The 17,484-nt window shown below is 54.6% G+C and overlaps 1 protein-coding gene across 5 annotated transcripts in view; it reads right to left on the minus strand.

Annotated features, from left to right (window-relative positions):
• SMOX (spermine oxidase) overlaps nucleotides 1–14,070 on the minus strand; it is a 37,708-nt gene extending 23,638 nt beyond the window's left edge. For all 5 annotated transcript variants that reach the window (XM_021689150.1, XM_021689149.1, XM_021689148.1 and 2 more), the window contains exon 1: nucleotides 13,871–14,070. The gene's annotated coding sequence lies outside the window, so the exon portion shown is untranslated. The remainder of the gene's footprint in view (nucleotides 1–13,870) is intronic.
• Between the last annotated feature and the right edge of the window lie 3,414 nt (nucleotides 14,071–17,484).

Here is a 17,484-nt window from a genome sequence, read left to right on the forward strand (position 1 = left end):
GGGTCTCTGTCAAATAAATCTTAAAAAAATAAATAAAAAGAGAGAAGGTACGACAGGGATGTGATAACAGCCATGATGGGGACTGGGGGAGAAGATGGGACAGGCACCTAATGGGGGCAGGGAGAGGAGTCAGAGAAGATTTCCAGGAGAGCCCTGAGAAATGAGCTCTCGCGGGGGAAGGGCAAAGGCTCAGAGGCATTGTCTGCAAGATCAGCTCTCAACACCACCCTTCCCACCCCCTCCATGACTCATCCTCCAAGCTCCAGACCACGGAGCCACGTGGCCACACTCACCCGACCTTCCTCCGCAGCCGAGGCAGCCACCACCTGAGCCACTCGGCAGGCGTGCAGGGCACCCCTCGGCTTCCCCAGGTGACGCAGCCACACACATAAGCTTGTCCCCACAGGGGCACCCAGGAGAAGGGGCAGGATGGCCCTGGCTCCCCAGAGGGCACCAGGCTCCTTGGGCAGCACCCCAGCCCTCCAGAGAAAGGGGCAGGATGGTCACACAGTCCCTCGGCAAACAACACAGGCACTGCAGACTCAGCGTAGAGCAGGGTGAAGAGCAGTGAGAAGTCTGTGTGGGCACAGGACCTGGGGGGGGGCAGCACGTTCCAGGCCTAGGGTGTAGCCAGTGGGGAAGCCGCTGGAGGTAAGCACCAGCAAGTTAGGAGAGAAAATGAGGCCTGAGGGGAGAGGGGAGAAAATGGGGGCAGGAGGAGGCAGAGGACGGATTTTCATTCATTCCTTCAAAAATATTTTATACTCGGGGCGCCTGGGTGGCTCAGTCATTAAGCGTCTGCCTTCAGTTCAGCTCAGGTCATGATCCCTGGGTCCTGGGATCGGGCCCGCATTGGGCTGCCTGCTCGGCAGGGAGCCTGCTTCTCCCTCTCCCACTCCCCCTGTTCCCTCTCTCGCTGTGTCTCTCTCTGTCAAATAAATAAATAAATAAAAATCTTTAAAAAAAAATGTTTTATCCAAACACCCATTAGGATGGCTACTGTCAATAATAAATAACAAGGGTGGGTGAGGATGTGGAGCAATTGGAACCCTTGTGCACTGTTGATAGAAATGTAAAATGGTAGGGCTGCCTTGGAAGACAGTGTGGCAGTTCCTTTAAAAATTAAACATAGGGGCGCCTGGGTGGCTCAGTCAGTTAAGTGGCTGACTCTTGGTTTTGGTCCTGAGACGGAGCCCGGCGTCAGGCTCCAAGCTCAGTGCCCAGAGTTTGCTTGGGATTCTCTCCCTCTCCTTCTGCCCCTCCCCCTCTCAAATAAATAAATGAATGAATGAATGTAAAATTTAAAGTTACCATATGATCCAGCAATTCCACTCCTGTGTATATATGTAAAAGAATTGAAAGCAGGGTCTTAAAGACATAGTTGGACACCCACGTCCATAGAAGCATTATCCCAAAATAGCCAAAAGTTGGAAGCCAGCTAAGTGTCCATTGACAGATGGATAAACAAAACGCATTAGGCATATACAATGGAATATTATTCAGCCTTAAAAAGTAAGGACATTCTGACACCTGCCTACAACATGGATGCACCCTGAGGACATTATGAAAAGTGAAATAAGCCAGTCACAAAAGGACAATTACTGTATGATTTCACTTATATGAGGGACCAAGAGTGGTCAAATCCAAAGACACAGTAAATAGGGTGGTGGGTGCCAGGGGCTGGGGGGCGGGATATGGGGGGCTAGTGTTTAACGGGGATAGTCTCAGTTTTGAAAGATGAAGAAAAGTTCTGGAGCATAGCAACATGCATATCCTTAATACCACTGAACTGTATACTTAAAAATGGGTAAGATGGTAAATTTAATGTTATGTATCTTTTACCACAATAGAAACAGTAAGAACAACTACAGCAACAAAGATGATTCGTGAGTGCTACTCTGTGGCAGGTACTCGGGATACAGCAACAGCCGGACGCCTCCACCACCAACCCCCCAGAGGCTCTAACAGGTCAGGAGTGACAAGTGCCACCACACGAAATCAGGGTGAGGGGAGAGGCGGCCGCTCTGTGTGGGGAGGTCAGGGAAGTCTGGCTGATAAGGGGACACTGGCACAGAGGAAGTGACCAGCAGGAGGGGCGCAGAGGATGAGAGTGCTGCCGTGACCTCCTGGGGACTGGCTGACTGACAGGATGTGGGGGTGAGGGCGAGGGCAGGGTCAGGATGACTTGGGTGACCAGTCATGACGCCATCAACCCTGACAAGTTCTGTGTGAACTGGCTGTCTCCTCTCCCCTTCACGACAAGCCTGTGGGGAGGGAGGATGAGAAACTGAGACCAAAGAATTTGGCAGGAGGACCCCCCAGCCCCCCCCACCTCCCCAGGGGAGGGGGCTATCCCAGCTCCCCGCAGCCCCTGACTGCGGTGAGCCGCCCGCACCCGGAGATCCCCCCATTCTGCGGATGGGGCCCTCAAAGCCTGGGACAGGGGGCGGCGGATGAGGAGGTGGCTTCCCCGCGGGGCTTCTCCCCTCTCCCTGCCAGGAGCCACAGCAGCCTCAGTTCTGGGGTGAAGGAGGACAGCCCTGTCAGCACTTTCCATCGACTCTTTCAAAACCACTGACAAGAACCGAGGCTGGGAGACAAACTCAGCCCGGGCACCGTTCCCCCCCCCCACCCTGCGCCAGCCCCTCGTGACTGCACAAAGCCCGTCTGTGCTTGGGCTCCAAGCCCCGGGAGGAGGGAGGTCTCCTGCAAGCCCATCCTCTCTCCGGAGCCACGGGGTCCCCGCTCTGCCTCGCCGGGGACACCCTGCCCACAAAGAGGTGCCACAGCCCCGACGGCAGAGCCGGGCTGCCCATGGCGGCCGGCGGGGTCTGGGCAGTGTGTGTGGGGACCTGAAATGCTTGGCACGACTCTCTCCCCCCTCCGGCAAAGCTCCCTCTCCTATGGCCCCCACTCACCAGAGTTTATCACAGGGCAAAGGTGGCATGCAGGATCCCAAAATGAAAAAAAAAAAAAAAAAAAGGAAAACATCCTCAAAACACCCAGCCACCAGATACACTCCATAGCAAACTTGTATTTAGGGAGCCCATGCTGGGGACTTGGCATTCACTGAATTTTTTAATACGACACGCTGCTGCCCATTTTACAGATGACAAAACAGGCTCAGAAAGGTTCACAGATGGGAGGGAGGCCACCCGGATAGAGTGAGGAGCAGAGCAAGGCTTGACAGCACTGAGCTCATCTCTTTCTGCCCAATGCTTGCTGGGTTCTCAGGCTCCCACTCAGCCTCCCCAGGCAGCAGGCCTGAGGACTGCCCTCAGCTTGGCACTTCTCCTGTCTTCCCCTCCCCACAGACTGACACTGAACACATTGTGCCAGGCACTCGGGGCTGGCAGGAGGCATCCCAGGGCCTGGCGGCTCAGCCCAGCTGCACTGCCAAAACCTGGGGCTGCCACTGGGAGGCCACCTGCCTCCCAGCCAAGGAGCTGGTGGGGCGCACTGTATGCCACCCTAGCCTCCCTACCCCATGAGGGCTGGCTTAAGGCTTGCCAGGCACGACGCTGCGCCGGACCACAGCCCTTTGCCCTTGGTTTTGTCCTCCATAAACAGGGACAGAAACAGGGGTCTAATTGCTTTTCTAAGAGCAACTCACTCATGTTTCCCTCTAGACAGTCCCCTCCTTTCTCACCGGCCCAAGACATTCTCCCTCCTGGTAACTTCAGAGCGGTTTAACTGTGCTCTCCTAACGAGTCCTAACACAGGATCACCCAATAAAGGGCTCTCCATAAAGTCCAACCCTGAAGCAGAAACCCCCCACCCCCGCCCCCACCAGTGCCGGAACCCGGTCTGGAAAGCCAATGGTGTTCATTTCAAAAGGCACATGTGGGCCCTGAGCCCATGATTTAATCCATAAAACACCTACAGAGTTAAGACGCTGAGCTTGGACAATAAACATATTCTTCAAGTTCTTTTGTTGAGTTCAAAGTCTCACCAGATTAATAACTCACCAGCTTTTGAAATCAAGAAACATCTGTTCTTATAAATTCTGTCATCATCGTTATGACTACTTTTGCTGAGCACATGTGAGGTACAGAGCACAGTGCTGAGCATTTCCCGTGAAATATATCAGTTGATGCTCGCATCGATATCCCCATTCCACAGAAGGGGAAAACTGAGGTTCAGAGAGCTTCCACAACCCCCCCCATCTGGCATAATGCGCTCCAGAATTCACTTAGTAGGATCTTAACGCTCAGGTTCTACTCTTTTGTAAAACCAAGGAATGAGTCAGGCTCATTGTCTTTTCTAGAGTTACCTTTTCAGATTTACTCAAAAGTTAATCATACCATTAATTGTGTATGATTTTTTAAATTTCTAAAGTAAAAAAAGGAATAAAAGGGATCTCTCTGTGTTTAACATTTAAAAGCCTCATTTAAAAATCTTTCCTAAGGATGTCTGCACATTGGTGATCCTGAGTGTCTCCTGCTTGAGTCATCTTAAAATCTAGCTGACTCGAGGTCTCGTTTTTGGCCAGTCTGAAAGAAGGACCCATCAGCCCCTCCTCCCTGGGGTCTGGAGTTTGGGGTCTGGGCTGGGCTGGCTTGGGCAGGAGGTCTGGTTGTGGGTAGGGAGGCATGGTTGCACATTTGGGGACAGGCTCTGTGGGGGCTGTGAGGGAAAGAAAAGGCATCAGACCAGATGTCCGAGAACCTGGCTTTGAGACCCAGTCATGCCATTTGCTGGCACTACCAGTTTCTCCATCTGTGAAATGGGGTAACAGCTCATGCCGGGTGGGGCCGTGTGGAGAGGACAGGAGCTATGGGTCTGCCAGGGCCTGGCACAAAGTTGGCAGAGGGTAGCTAGGTTCTTTCTTCTGTTTTCTAATAAATTACAAATCAGGGCACCTGGGTGGCTCAGTTGGTTCAGCGACTGCCTTCGGCTCAGGTCATGATCCTGGAGTCCCTGGATCGAGTCCCGCATCGGGCTCCCTGCTCAGCGGGGAGTCTGCTTCTCCCTCTGACCCTCCCCCCTCTCATGCTCTCTCTTTCTCTCTCTCTCTCTCTCTCTCATTCTCTCTCTCAAATAAATAAATAAAATCTTAAAAAAAAAATTACAAATCATTTCCCAGTGCTTCTTAAATCACACCTTCCTTAACATCCTCCCCCAAGAAACAACTAGAGGAGAAAGGAATCTGGAGTGAGGGGGCAGGGGTACTCTACTCCCCCCCTCCCCCAGAGCCAAGCTGCCCTGCTGTGGCTGAACCGAAATGCTTTTCTTTTCTTCATCTTCCGTCCTCTCAGCCTCTGATGTAGAGAGAGCAAGAAGGAGGAAGGAGCCGGGGCAAAGGAGGACAGGAGCCTGGCGCTGGGCTGGGTGAGGACGCTCGGGAGCATCCTCTGCCAGGGGCCACCCTGAGTGCCTTCATCACTGCATGCGCCCTGACAGCAACTTCTCCTGGGTCACTGCTAGAGCGGCCTCACCCCGTCTCCTCCACCTGAGCTGCCGAACAAAGAGCCCTCACATCTCAGAGGAAATGAGGTGTGGCAAGGGGCGAAGCAGGGTAGCCTCCCTGAAGGTTCCCCCCAGCCACGGGGGAGCAGAAAGGGAGAGGCAGGGAGCAGGGCCCTGGGACTCTCCCCCTCCCCCTCCCGCACTGGCAACACCCCTTCCTGGAAAGTGACAGGGGGAGATTCTTTTTTTTTTTTTTTAAAGATTTTATTTATTTATTTGAGAGAGAATGAGAGAGAGAGAGAGCATGAGAGGGGGCGGGTCAGAGGGAGAAGCAGACTCCCTGCCGAGCAGGGAGCCCGATGCGGGACTCGATCCCGGGACTCCAGGATCATGACCTGAGCCGAAGGCAGTCGCTTAACCAACTGAGCCACCCAGGCGCCCCGTCAGGGGCAGATTCTTAACCTTTTGGGAAAATGGACTCAGAGCTCTGAGAATCTGAGCAGAAGGGTCATATAAGCAACCTGCCCCCTCCCCGTGCTTTGAGCCGGGAAAGGGCACAGCTATTCTGGAGGAAGCCCAATGTGTGTATTTTAAGGGGGGGGGGGTTCCTGCACTGCCACCCCACCATCTCTGCCCACCCGTGCCACATTTCACACTAAAGCATCGTTCTGATCAAACCACTACCCTGCTCAAAGACCTTTGATGGCTCCCCAAGGCAGGCCCCTGCCACCTTCCCCCTGCCCTTGGCACCCCGTCTCCTAAGTGCACCCACTGGACCTTCTGACTCCCACACCCAGACCAAGCCTGTGACATCTCATTCTGTCAAAATCTCCCCCCACCCCCGCCGGCCACTCCTCTAAGCAGCAGGTCCGGGCTACCCCCGCCGTCCCTCTTTCTTCCCCTCTACAGAAGATTACTCCTCGGGTCTAATGATGGAGTAGACATAAGCAATTTGCCCAAAAGCACTGTCCAGCTTGCTTTGGGGATTTCCCAGGCCCCTTGCTGTCTGGGCCCTACATGGCCTGGTGGGGTGGGAGGAGGGTGGTATCTGAGGGCCCCAGTCAGATGAGATCCCCAGACAGGACCCCACCTTAAGCCTCACCATGCTCTCTGCTGGCCTTTGTACCTCTTCATGTCCCTGACAACTGTCCCCTTCCCTGGGTCCCCCCCCCCCCCGCCGGAGACACTGCCTACAGCCATGTCAATCACACAAAGAGCAGCCAACCAGTATTTGAGTGTCACAATGGCCCTACAAGGGAGGTCATATCATCCAAATGAAGAAACTGAGGCACAGAGCAGTTTAACTTCTTGCCGAGATCACAACCCCACTCTCGGGAGATGAAACGCTGGGAGACCTTGGAGAGCAAGGAGATGGTGGGGGAGGAGTGGGGGGAAGCCGTCCCAGGATCACAAAGACCCAGGCCTGGCTACCACAAGCCTCCTCCCAGGTCCCTTCCTCAACCACCCAGTGCAGCGGAACAGAGCTGTTGCCACAAGAAGCCAGGGCTGGCTCTGGGCCCAGATCCCTTTCAGACCAACCCTCCCTCTGCAGTGCCCTTTTCTTCCACTGACGGTCCAAACAGTACCCACCCCACCAAGCCTACCTCCCCCAGGAAACTACCCGTCTATCCTTCTTTCCCTACCTGGTGCTTCCAGGCCCACCCATCACCCGGGCTTGTGGTCTCTTGCAGAGGAGCATCTTTCCACAACAGCCCTTCCCACCGGGTGTTTTCCTGGTCAGTGGGACATATTATTAGGCAGTCTTCCCCAAAAAAGACTTTCATGGTCAAATCAGTTTAGGAAACACTAAAAGCTTTCTTTTTTTCTGCAGGACTTGTCAGAACCTTTAATTCTCTTAAATGCATTCTGAATCTCCCACAGGCTGGTGGAATGAATTTGCCAGTTTCTACGCTTATCTGCCCTGGAACCCCTGGGGCTTCTCAGAACAGTCTGAGAAATGCTGCCCCTTCCCACCTCTTCAGAACAGCCTGGCCAGCACAGGGCAGACAGGCAGGGATCACAGGGGGATATCCTTTTAGGACATATAGGGGACATTTGGGGAACTCAGCCTGCGAGCCCCTCTTGGCACTGCCCTCAGGGCCTGTCCTTTCTACCTTCCTCTGGGTGAAGTGACTGCTTCCCCTCCTGCCAGCATCTGGAAGGGATCTCATCTCACTGGGGCCCTCAGATACCACCCTCCTCCCACCCCACCAGGCCATGTAGGGCCCAGACAGTAAGGGGCCTGGGAAATCCCCAAAGCAAGCTGGACAGTGCTTTTGGGCAAACTGCTTATGTCTACTCCATCATTAGCCTTGAATTTTAATATTAAACCAAAATTAAAATGTATGAAGCTGCCGTTCTGAGATGCCAGGCCCCACCCAGGAAACCCTGTAACCCTCCACCGCTCCAACCCCAACTCCCCAGGGAGGGCATGGGGTCCTTCAATTTACAGGAAACTCGGGCCTCAGAGGGGAGCAGACACTTGCCTGTCACGGCCCAGTCAGGGGCAGAGCAGAGAGAAGCACCCAGATACGCGGGGAGGTGGCCAGGTGGGATAAGACCCCAACGGCGGCTCAGGTAACCATCAGTACCAGCTGCAAGGACTCACACAGGCCAGAGTGAAGGACGCTGCACACCCTGGGGGTGACAGCTCAGCGGCTAGGGTGACTCTGGGGACTTTCAGAAAAGGATGGCATGTCTGGGGCTGAAGTCAGCTGTTTCCCCAATCTTCTTGGCCCCACCCTGGCTGGAGGAAGAGTGCTCACCCCTGATTGGCTATCCACAGGGCCGGGCTCAGCTGTCAGCAAAGATAAGGTGCCCTACACACTGGCAGTGTGTCACCCTGCCTTGTGGCCATCGCCTAAGACACCCTCTCGTGGTCTTGAGAGTTCCTCACAGTCAGGTACTAGAAAAATCAGGCCTATATTACCGGTCTGAGACCCAAACTCCCAGAGGCCCTCCACCCAGCCCCACCTCCCAGCACAGTGGCCCCTGCATCCCACACCCCTACATACTCCCCTCCCCCAGGACCCCACACATGCAGCTCCTATGCCTCCTACCACAGAGCCCACAGGACCCAGGATGGTCCCCTCTACCTGTTCTAGGTCCCGCCTGACCTGCACCTGGCCCTGCCTGCCTGCCTGGGCCCTGAGTCCCCAGTCTCAACCCTCCCTACACAAAAATGGCCACGGACCAGCAGGTTTCCACCATCCAGGAGCGTGTGAGAGATGTAGAGGTTCAGGCCCTGGCCTAGACCCACTGAATTAGAGCCTACATTTTAACAGGATGCCCAAGTGATCCATGTGTTAAGAGTTTGAGAAGCACTGGTCTAATCAAGTCATTGCACCCAAGGCCTATAACTTTCGATGGCTCCCCAGGGCCTAGGGAATCAAGTCTAGACTCAGCAGCTTGGCACTTAAGGCCTTCCCTGACCAGTTCTCCAAGCTTGGGTTCCCCCTCCACCTTGGGAATGCCATCTCCCCCTCTGTTGGCTAATGCTGCCCAGGATTTCAGGACCCTCTAAAGCATCACCTCCACCAGATAGCTGGCGGAACTATACCCCCTTATATCACATCTGGCATGGCTCACTCATTTCCTGCAGAGTGGAGATCTTATCTTGTGTTCCCAGTGGCTCTGAGCACCAGACTGGGGCACAGGTGCTGACCACAGGTAACAAGGTCCAGCTGAGGGGCAAGTCCACCCTTGGCTCCAGCCTGCCAGCCTCGGGCTCTGCCACCGTCTTCACCTCAACTCAGCAGGCAGGGACTCGGTACGGACAAGTCTCCCTGCCAGAGAAGGGGCACTCCCAAGAACCATGGGCCTGGGGAGCTTGTGGCGGCGATGTGCTTACGCTGTGCCTCAGTTTCCCAAAATGAAAAGAATGCCACCAACTCTTCCTCCCTCTTTTCTGGGGGGGACTGGCAGGATCTGCCGAGATAGAGGAGCAGATCTCTTCGTCTGTGGGGCTCAGAATTTGAAGCAAAGAGACTCCATCCCTATATAGTCAGCAACCCTTGTTCGGCTAGCCGGCCAGGCCCCGGGGAAGCCAAGTCACCTGCCCAGCGGCGTCCTCATGACCAAACAGGAAAGCCTCGAAGGACAGGGCTGCCACACCCTCCACCCGCCTCCCTCCTTCCTGGCCCAGTTCCTCGAGGCTGGCACCTCGTGGGAAATCCTCCCTCCTTTATGCTGGGTCTGCAAGAAGGCACTCAAGCATGTAACCTCTAGGAGTTCCCAGCTTCCACAACCTCTGGGGGGCAAGGAAAAAGTCTCTCCAGTCCCATTTGACAGACAGACAGACAAAATGAGGTAAGGACAGGACCAGTAGTGATGTGGATTAAGCTCTATTCAGGTCTCATTTCTCTGTGCCCCCAGCTCTGCTCAAACCTCCATCCACACTCCCCAAGGCCAAGTCTGAAGCTCCACCTGACAACATTCTAAAAGTAATTCGAAGCAGGTTATCTGCAGATTCCCCTACCTGACCTCTTGAGCTCTCCAGAGGCAGATGAAGAGGGCAATGGGCAATGCTAAACCCAGAGAGTTGACATTCTAATGGCATCCCAAGCAGGGAGCTGTTTTTGCACTTGACCTCCCCAGCACCCCAAAATCACAGTCTGCATGACACCCAACTACTTGGCCTGGGCCTAGAGCCCCTCCTGGAAAAAATGGGGCATGAAGCAGAGAACCTCAGCTGCCCACTCTGAGGACCCCTTCTACCTTAGAAGGTATGACTTCTTTCCTACCTCCCCAGCCCCCAAGGCCAGGCACCTCTGGGAGTCCGGAAAAAGCCCTTGTTTGTTAAGAAGGCTTCAGCTGGTGCGGATCTGAGCGGCATGGGAGAAGTGGCAGAGTGGAGTGGTTTAAGGCACAGTTCCTGGAGCCAGGTTCCCTGGGTTCAAATCCTCACTCTGTGAGGACTGCCTCAGTCTTCCCATCTGTAAAATGGGAATAAGACCTACCTTATAGAGCTGTTAGGAGGATGAAAGGGGTTAATATTTTCAAAGTCTTTAGACGACTGCATGGCACCCAGTGAGTATACCAGGGCCCTGGCCCAGCCTCTTGTGCTCTGCTTGATTTCTCCCACCCAGGATACTCCCCTTGCTCCAAGCCTTTCCTAGGCATGTCAGCACTCCCCTCACAGTGTCCCCTTGGTCCATCACCAGTCCCTCTATCCAGGGCCTTCCCAGAGCTGAGGTCCCCTGACTCTCAGCTCTCAACTCTGAGAGCACCAGCCACACAATTTAATTCTCAGCTGGCTCCTTTGTGCAAAGAGGAGAGCTGTGGGTGGAGAGACAAGGGTCTATAGAAAAACCCCCAGCCCCAGCTTCTTCCTCCCCTTCAACTCCCTGCCCCCAGGGTTGGGCAGCCAGCAGGCACCCAAGGTATAGGCCTGAAATAAATCTCTGGCTGCCCAGACTGCCCCCATCTCCTCAGTTAGATCACACACACACACACACACACACACACACACACACACACAGAGCCCTCTGCTGACCCAGCCTGGATTTCCACCAAAGAGAGCAAAGGAAATCATTGATGCCCAACCCACCACAACCCACACCAGCTCCACATCCCCCAAACCTACCTGATCCCCCTCTAGGCATACAGGCCCGCTTTTGAGCTGCCTGTACCTTCCCCACTTCCATTTCATATCCCGATTTTACAGCAATTTGCACAACTTCTTTAGTGGACAGAAAATAAAAATCCTCAGGGTCGCATAAGGTTTAAAGGGGGGCTCTTGCAATGACTGCAATACCCACGTCTTTCTGCCTAACCCAGCCCTGACCTTCCCACCTGGCTCAAGACCTCCCAAGAGTCAGCTACATGCCAGGAACTATGCTAGATGCCCCAGACACAGCAGTGGGCCATTCAGTCAAGGTCCAGCCCTTGAGAAGCTGGACAAAGTAAACAGACAACTGCAACAAACGGTTATGGACTGCGATAAATATAATGAAAAAAGGAAACCAGATGCTATGATGAATTACAGGGGAGTAGGGAGGGGGCCTCTACCAAGACTGGGAAGGCACATTAAAGTTGAGACCTAAAAAATAAGAAGGAGTAGAACCAACCCAGTAGAAAACCCTAGAAGAACATTCCCGGCAGAGAAAATGGCACAAGCAAAGGCCCAGGGCAGGAACAAGCTTCTGGTGTTCAGGGGGCAGAAGTGATTCAGACATGGCTATCAGGAAGAATGCAAAGGGGACAGCGGTCAGGATAAGGCTGGAGGAGGTCAATGGTGGCCAGATCATGGAGGGTCTAATCAGTACGCTTTGAAATTTTATTCCAACTGAAACAGGGAGCTATCAAGGGTTTTAGAGGAATGTGATTATCTAATCACTATTTTTCTAAATCATTCTTGTTGCTCTGTTACAATAGATTAGAGGTGGGCAAATGGGAATTTGGAGAAAGCAGAAAGCAGCTACTACAGCTTTTGGGCAAGACATAAAAGGTGGCTTGGCCTGGGTCAGTAGCCTGGGGCCATAGCAGTGAGTCTGAGCATGAAAAACAGGCCTGAGATAGATTTTGCAGAAAAAGCCAAACGGACGTGCTGTTGGACTAGATGTGGGGACGGAGGCAAAGGGAGGAGTTGGTGCCACCAGCTGTCTTTACAGGTGGGTGGGTTATGGGCTGTTTAGGGAGATGGGAAGGCCCACAGAGGGTCACATCTGGGGAGTGCCGTCAGGGTTCTGTGTCATCCATATGAAGTTTTCATATCTACGAGACATCCAGGACACCCTAAACCATCAGATGGGTGGCTAGATAGAGAAGCTGGGGCTGGTGACAAAATTTGCTACTTAAGATCATGAGAAGGAAAACGATGTACATTTAAGATCAGTGTGTTTGTAAATTAATGCTTGATTTTATAAATCATAAGAATGAGAGCTGGGAGGATAGGTAAATAGCGGGAGTCAGGACAGAGGAGGGACTGAGGACAAAGCCCTGGGATCCTCCAACATTTAGAGTTGAGTGAAGGAGTTGTCCCCAAAGACGACTAAGGAAGGGCTAGCCAGGGAAGGAGGAGGAAAACCAGAAGTCAAGAGAGGATATTGATTCTAAAGGAGAGAAGATCAATAAGACCAAGGGGGTCAAGGAAGACCTGCTTGTGGGAGCGTGGAAATCACTGGAGACCTTGACTGGGGCAGTTTCAGTGAAGTGCTAGGACTGAAGCGAAGGAATGCGCTCCAGAGAAGCAGGTGCAGACAGCTCTTTGGAGAAGTTCTGCTGTGCAGAGAACTGGAGAAGTAGGTCTGTAGGTGAGGGAAAATGAAGAATGAAGGCCAAAAAGGGGGGCTATAAGTAAGGGAAGGAGGGCATCAAGGTGTGTTCTTATCCTGTTGTGAATGATCCAGGAGAAAAGAAGCCACTTCTGACACTGCAGAGAGGGGAAGTAATCCAAGAGTGTGGGACAGGGAGCGAACCACCTTGGAGCCCAAGTGGCGGCCTGGGCCTGTGGCAGGAACTGAGATGCTTCCTCCCCCCTCACAAGAAGGAAGGGGGGGGGCAGAAGCGCCAGATTCACGGCACACACTTTCAGATGCATACCTACTCAACCCTCTATTCATGCCCACTCCAACAACCCCTGCGGCACCTGCTTGCCTGCTGCTGGCTCCAAACACCAAGTTGCCCCCCACGGACTGGCACGGGATGTGTCACCACCAGCCCGGTCTGCAAACAACCTGTGGGTACATCTGAGCGTTCGTGCCAGCCACTGCACTTACCTCACGGGGGCTCTGCCTATTCCTAGGGCTAGCTCTGAGGGGGTCCACGCGCCCCTCACCTGCCCTACCAGAGCCCCAGCCCCCAACCCCAAGGCAGTGGCCTCTTTCTGAGCCCCTCCCCCCAAAGTGAGCACTCAGTACACCCTACCCGTTTCCCAGCCTGGCTCCCCAGTTGGCCCTTCTGAGAGAGCTGCTCCCCACCCTGCCTGCCGCCCCCCCTCCCTCCTCGAGACCACCCGGAGAGCCGGAGGAGGGCGGGCTGCCCAGCCTCTCCCGGTGTCCCGGCCGTCGCCCCGGCGCCTTCTCTTCTCTCCCCAGCGCCCACCCCCTGGACCGCCCGAGTCGCCGCGGGGCGTCGGCGCCCGGCTTTGTCTGTGCCCACCGAGCGCGCCCGCCGGGCGCCCCGGGCGCTCCCCTGCAGCACGCAGCTCCGGGGGTCCTGCCTGCCCTGCACTCCAGTGCGCTGGCCTGGCCGGCGCAGCCCCCGCCCCGGGATCACCCCACCCGGCCGGACCACCGCTTCCCCGGACGCGAGCGAGGGGGGCGCGGCGCCCACTGCGGTCCGCGAGCCTCCCCGGCACAGCGCACCCCAGCCCTCCCGCCCGAGCGCCGCGCTGGCCGCCGCAGCCCGGGGCCGCCGGAGCCCTCGGGGCCCCTCACCCTCCGGTGCCGGCCGCAGCTCCTGCCGGCGCGAGCGAGAACTGGGGGCCAGGGGCCGGGGGCCGGGAGCGGGCGCGCGGTACCTTTCCCTGCTGAGCCGGGGAAGTGAGTCTGCGGCGAGCGGCGCTCCAGCCTCGGCCTCCTCCGCCTCCCCTCCTCCTCCAGCCGCCTGGCTTCCTCCTCCAGCCGCCGCTGGGACCGTAGGGGCCCGAGCCAGCCGCCGCGGCCTGTGTGGGGCCCCGCTCCGCCTCGCGTCCCCGGCCCACCCCGCCGGGTCCGCCCGGGCCCGGCCCGCAGCTCCGCCTCGGGGCGGGGACGCGCCGAGCTCCTCCCCCGCCCGGCCCGCCGGGGGCGGGGAAGCTGGGGCAGCAGGAGCCGAGGACCGCCGGGCCCCCGCCTCCAGAGCCCCAGGCCCAGCGCTCCGCACCTGGGCCCGACACCCCCTCCTCTAGCTGGGCGCCAAACGTCCCTACTCAGCCCCAGAAGAAAAGCAGCCAGCCCAGCCCTGCCCGCCCTGTGCTGGGCGTAACTCGGGCCAAGGCTGCCTGCAAGACGACCCGCGGAGCCAGGACGCGGGCCTCAGTTTACCCGCGGAGCTCAGAACCCTGCTTTTAGAGGGAAGGGGCGCCCCTCTCTCCTCCTGGAGCTGCCTTCACTCGCGCAGACCCTACACTGGATCTCAGTTGGGATCAGAGGGCTCGTCCCGAGGGGCCACCGCCAATCTCATTTTCTCTTCAACACCGGTGCCTCCACTACCACCCGCCACCACCCCACCACCCGCCACCACGCCTCTGAGACCTCCGCGCCTCACTCTCCAACCCTAGACAGTAGGGGGTCGGGGCAGGGGGCTCTCAAACAGCCACAGCCCGTCCCTTCGCCGCCCACTGAGCGGAAGTGGCCTTTAAGAAAACAGCCTTCGCTGGGCGCCTGGGTGGCTCAGATAGTTAAGCGTCTGCCTTTGGCTCAGGTCATGATCCCGGAGTCCTGGGATGGAGTCCCGCATCGGGCTCCCCGCTCTGCGCAAAGTCTGCTTCTCCCTCTGCCTCTCTCTCTCTCTCTCATGAATAAGTAAATAAAATCTTTAAAAAAAAAAAAAGAAAGAAAGAAAAGAAAACAGCCTTCACTAGTGCCCACTGCCTCATCCTCGATTTAATAAAAAACCGGAGCAAGTAGGTGTGAGGGTCAGTTTTTCTTTTCTTTTAAAAATCATAGTTACTGGGAAATTATTTGCTTATTCGCTCTTTGAGATTCTGCAAGCACCGCTCTGGTCCCTTGTACAGTTTTTCATTTGTGCTCTTTTAAGGGGTGAGGTCAATTGGTCTGGTACCATTTCATTGTTTAACTCTGTGAGCATCTCCAAGGCCTCCTGGAGCTGATTAGAGACCCAGTCCAAGGGGCGGAAGCGTTGGGTGGAAGCCGGGCCTCTCCCCCCGAACAGTCTTTCAGGCTGAGAAGGGTGCCTCACCTAACCTAGACCCTACAGGGGACCCAGCAGGCCCCACTGCAGAGCATAGGTCCACATGGGTGGAGGCCAGGAGAGCAGAGGTGTCCCTACAGAAATGGGGTTCGATGCTCCCCTGCAGGAGGAACCCATGTGAGTATAGGCTTCAAGGCAGGGACATGGTGAATTTTAGGTGAAGTTTCTTCTCAGCAGAAAAGTCCTTGTCATTGCCCAGGCTAGTCCCTTCACCAAGAAAACCTTTCTGCCCCCTCTTGACCAACCCCCATGTCCTCTTGGAGTTAAAGGTTAAAGGTCACACCTTCCTCTGTGAATCCTTCCCTGTCACCGAAGAAGCAGAAGGTTTCTGAGTGGGCTCTCAGAATTAGATTTCCTGGGTTTGAATTCTGCGTCCACGTGGCCTCCCTGTGCTTCAGTTTCCTCATCTGTAAAATGGGATTAATAAATAATACCTATTCCAAAGAGTCATTGTACTAAATAAGAATGTTAATATGGACTTGACGAATAATGGAAAACTACTCAGACTGGCTTGGTGTCAGCAAATAGGACATGCATACGTTCACATAAGAGAAGACGCCAATGGTCTGCCTGATCCGGGTACAAAGAGGCTTTAAAAATATCATCAAGACTTAGTCTTCCCCTCCTCGTCTCTCTTCTCTGTTCCTTGCTGTGGCAAGATGGCTGCCGGCAGCTGTAAGTCCCACCCTCACAACCCAAGTCCTCATTTCTTTCAGCTGTCCCAGCAAAAAGCCAAGGTTACACCAAGTTGGCTCTGCCTGGGTCACATATCATTGTTTGGGCCTGAATCACATGCCCAGCCCTGGAGTCGGTCCATTCCAAACCACAGGGATGCGGAGTGAGGAAGGGTGATGTCAGGGCACTGTTTACAATTAGAAGGTGAATGGGCCCAGAGCTGTGTGCCAAGCACACAGAGAGTTCACAAAAAATATATATATATATTTGGCCTTTGTTGAGAGCCTTCATCATATTTCAGGGGTGCCCAGTACCTTTTGAACATCCTTCTGTGTTTGGGGAACTTTGCATGTCACGAATCCTGCACCCCCTCCTCCGAAGCCAAAAATGCTCTTTCCCAGTCTCCTCTGCAGTGGGGTGCCGGCTTCACCCAGGCCCTGCAACCAGATGAACCACGGGAGATTTTTCTGTGGAAGTGAGCAACGTGAGAAAACAGGCGGCACCCAGAATCCATTGGGGAGGATGGTAGCAAGGACGGCACCGGAGGCAACTGGCTGTAGGGACAACTGTGACAGAGGTGCTAGAAGACTTGCCAAAGTTCGTTTCAGTTGCCTCTTGCTGCCTGACAAACCACCCTCATAACCTAGTGGCTTAAAACAACAGTTCCTTATTTCTCAATTCTTTGGGTTCACCGGGCTCAGCTAGACAGTTCTTCTGCTGCATGTGCTGTTGATTAGGGACATCAGCTGGAAGCTTGGCTGGGTCTGGAACAATCCAAATGGTTTCTCTCTCCATGGGACCTCTCCTGCAGAATGGCCTGGACTTCCTTACAACACAGCAGCCTGGCTTCTCTCTGGGGTGAAATGGAAGCAGCTTCCATTTGGAAGCAGCATCACCATGTGGTGAGGATTAAAAAGCACAAAGGATATAAAAATTGATGACCTAGGCCCAGAAGGGCCATTTCATTATTTCTTCGTCATTCTGTTGGCTAAAGAAAGTCACAAAGCCAGCCCAGATTCAAGGGGAGGATAAATGGACTCCACCTCTTGATACAAAAGGTGCAGTGTTGTATTAGTTTGCTAGGACTTCTGCGACAAAGTCCCACAAAGTAGATGGCTTAATCAACAGAAATTCATCGTCTCACAGTTCTGGAGGCTGGAAGTTCAAGATCAAGGTCAGCAGGGTTGGTTCCTTCAACCAGCAGAATCTGTTCCATTGCTGACTCCTGGTTTCTGGTGTTTTGCTGGCAATCTGTGGTGGTCATTGGCTTACAGATCCATCACCCTAATCTCTGTCCTCATCCCTTCATCTTCACACAAGTTCCCCCTAGTTGCCTGTCCCTATTCTGTGTCCAAATTTCCCCTCCTTACAAGGACACCAGTGAATTAAGACTCACCCTAATAGCTTCATTTTTACTTGATTACCTCTGTAAAGACACGATCTCCAAATAAGTTCATATTCTGAGGTACTGGGGATTAGAACTCCAACATACCCAATATATCTATCAGGGAGACATAATTCAACCTGTAGCAAATGAGCATACAG

This window comes from Neomonachus schauinslandi, chromosome 10, assembly GCF_002201575.2.
Source record: "Neomonachus schauinslandi chromosome 10, ASM220157v2, whole genome shotgun sequence".
Lineage (NCBI taxonomy): Eukaryota > Metazoa > Chordata > Mammalia > Carnivora > Phocidae > Neomonachus > Neomonachus schauinslandi.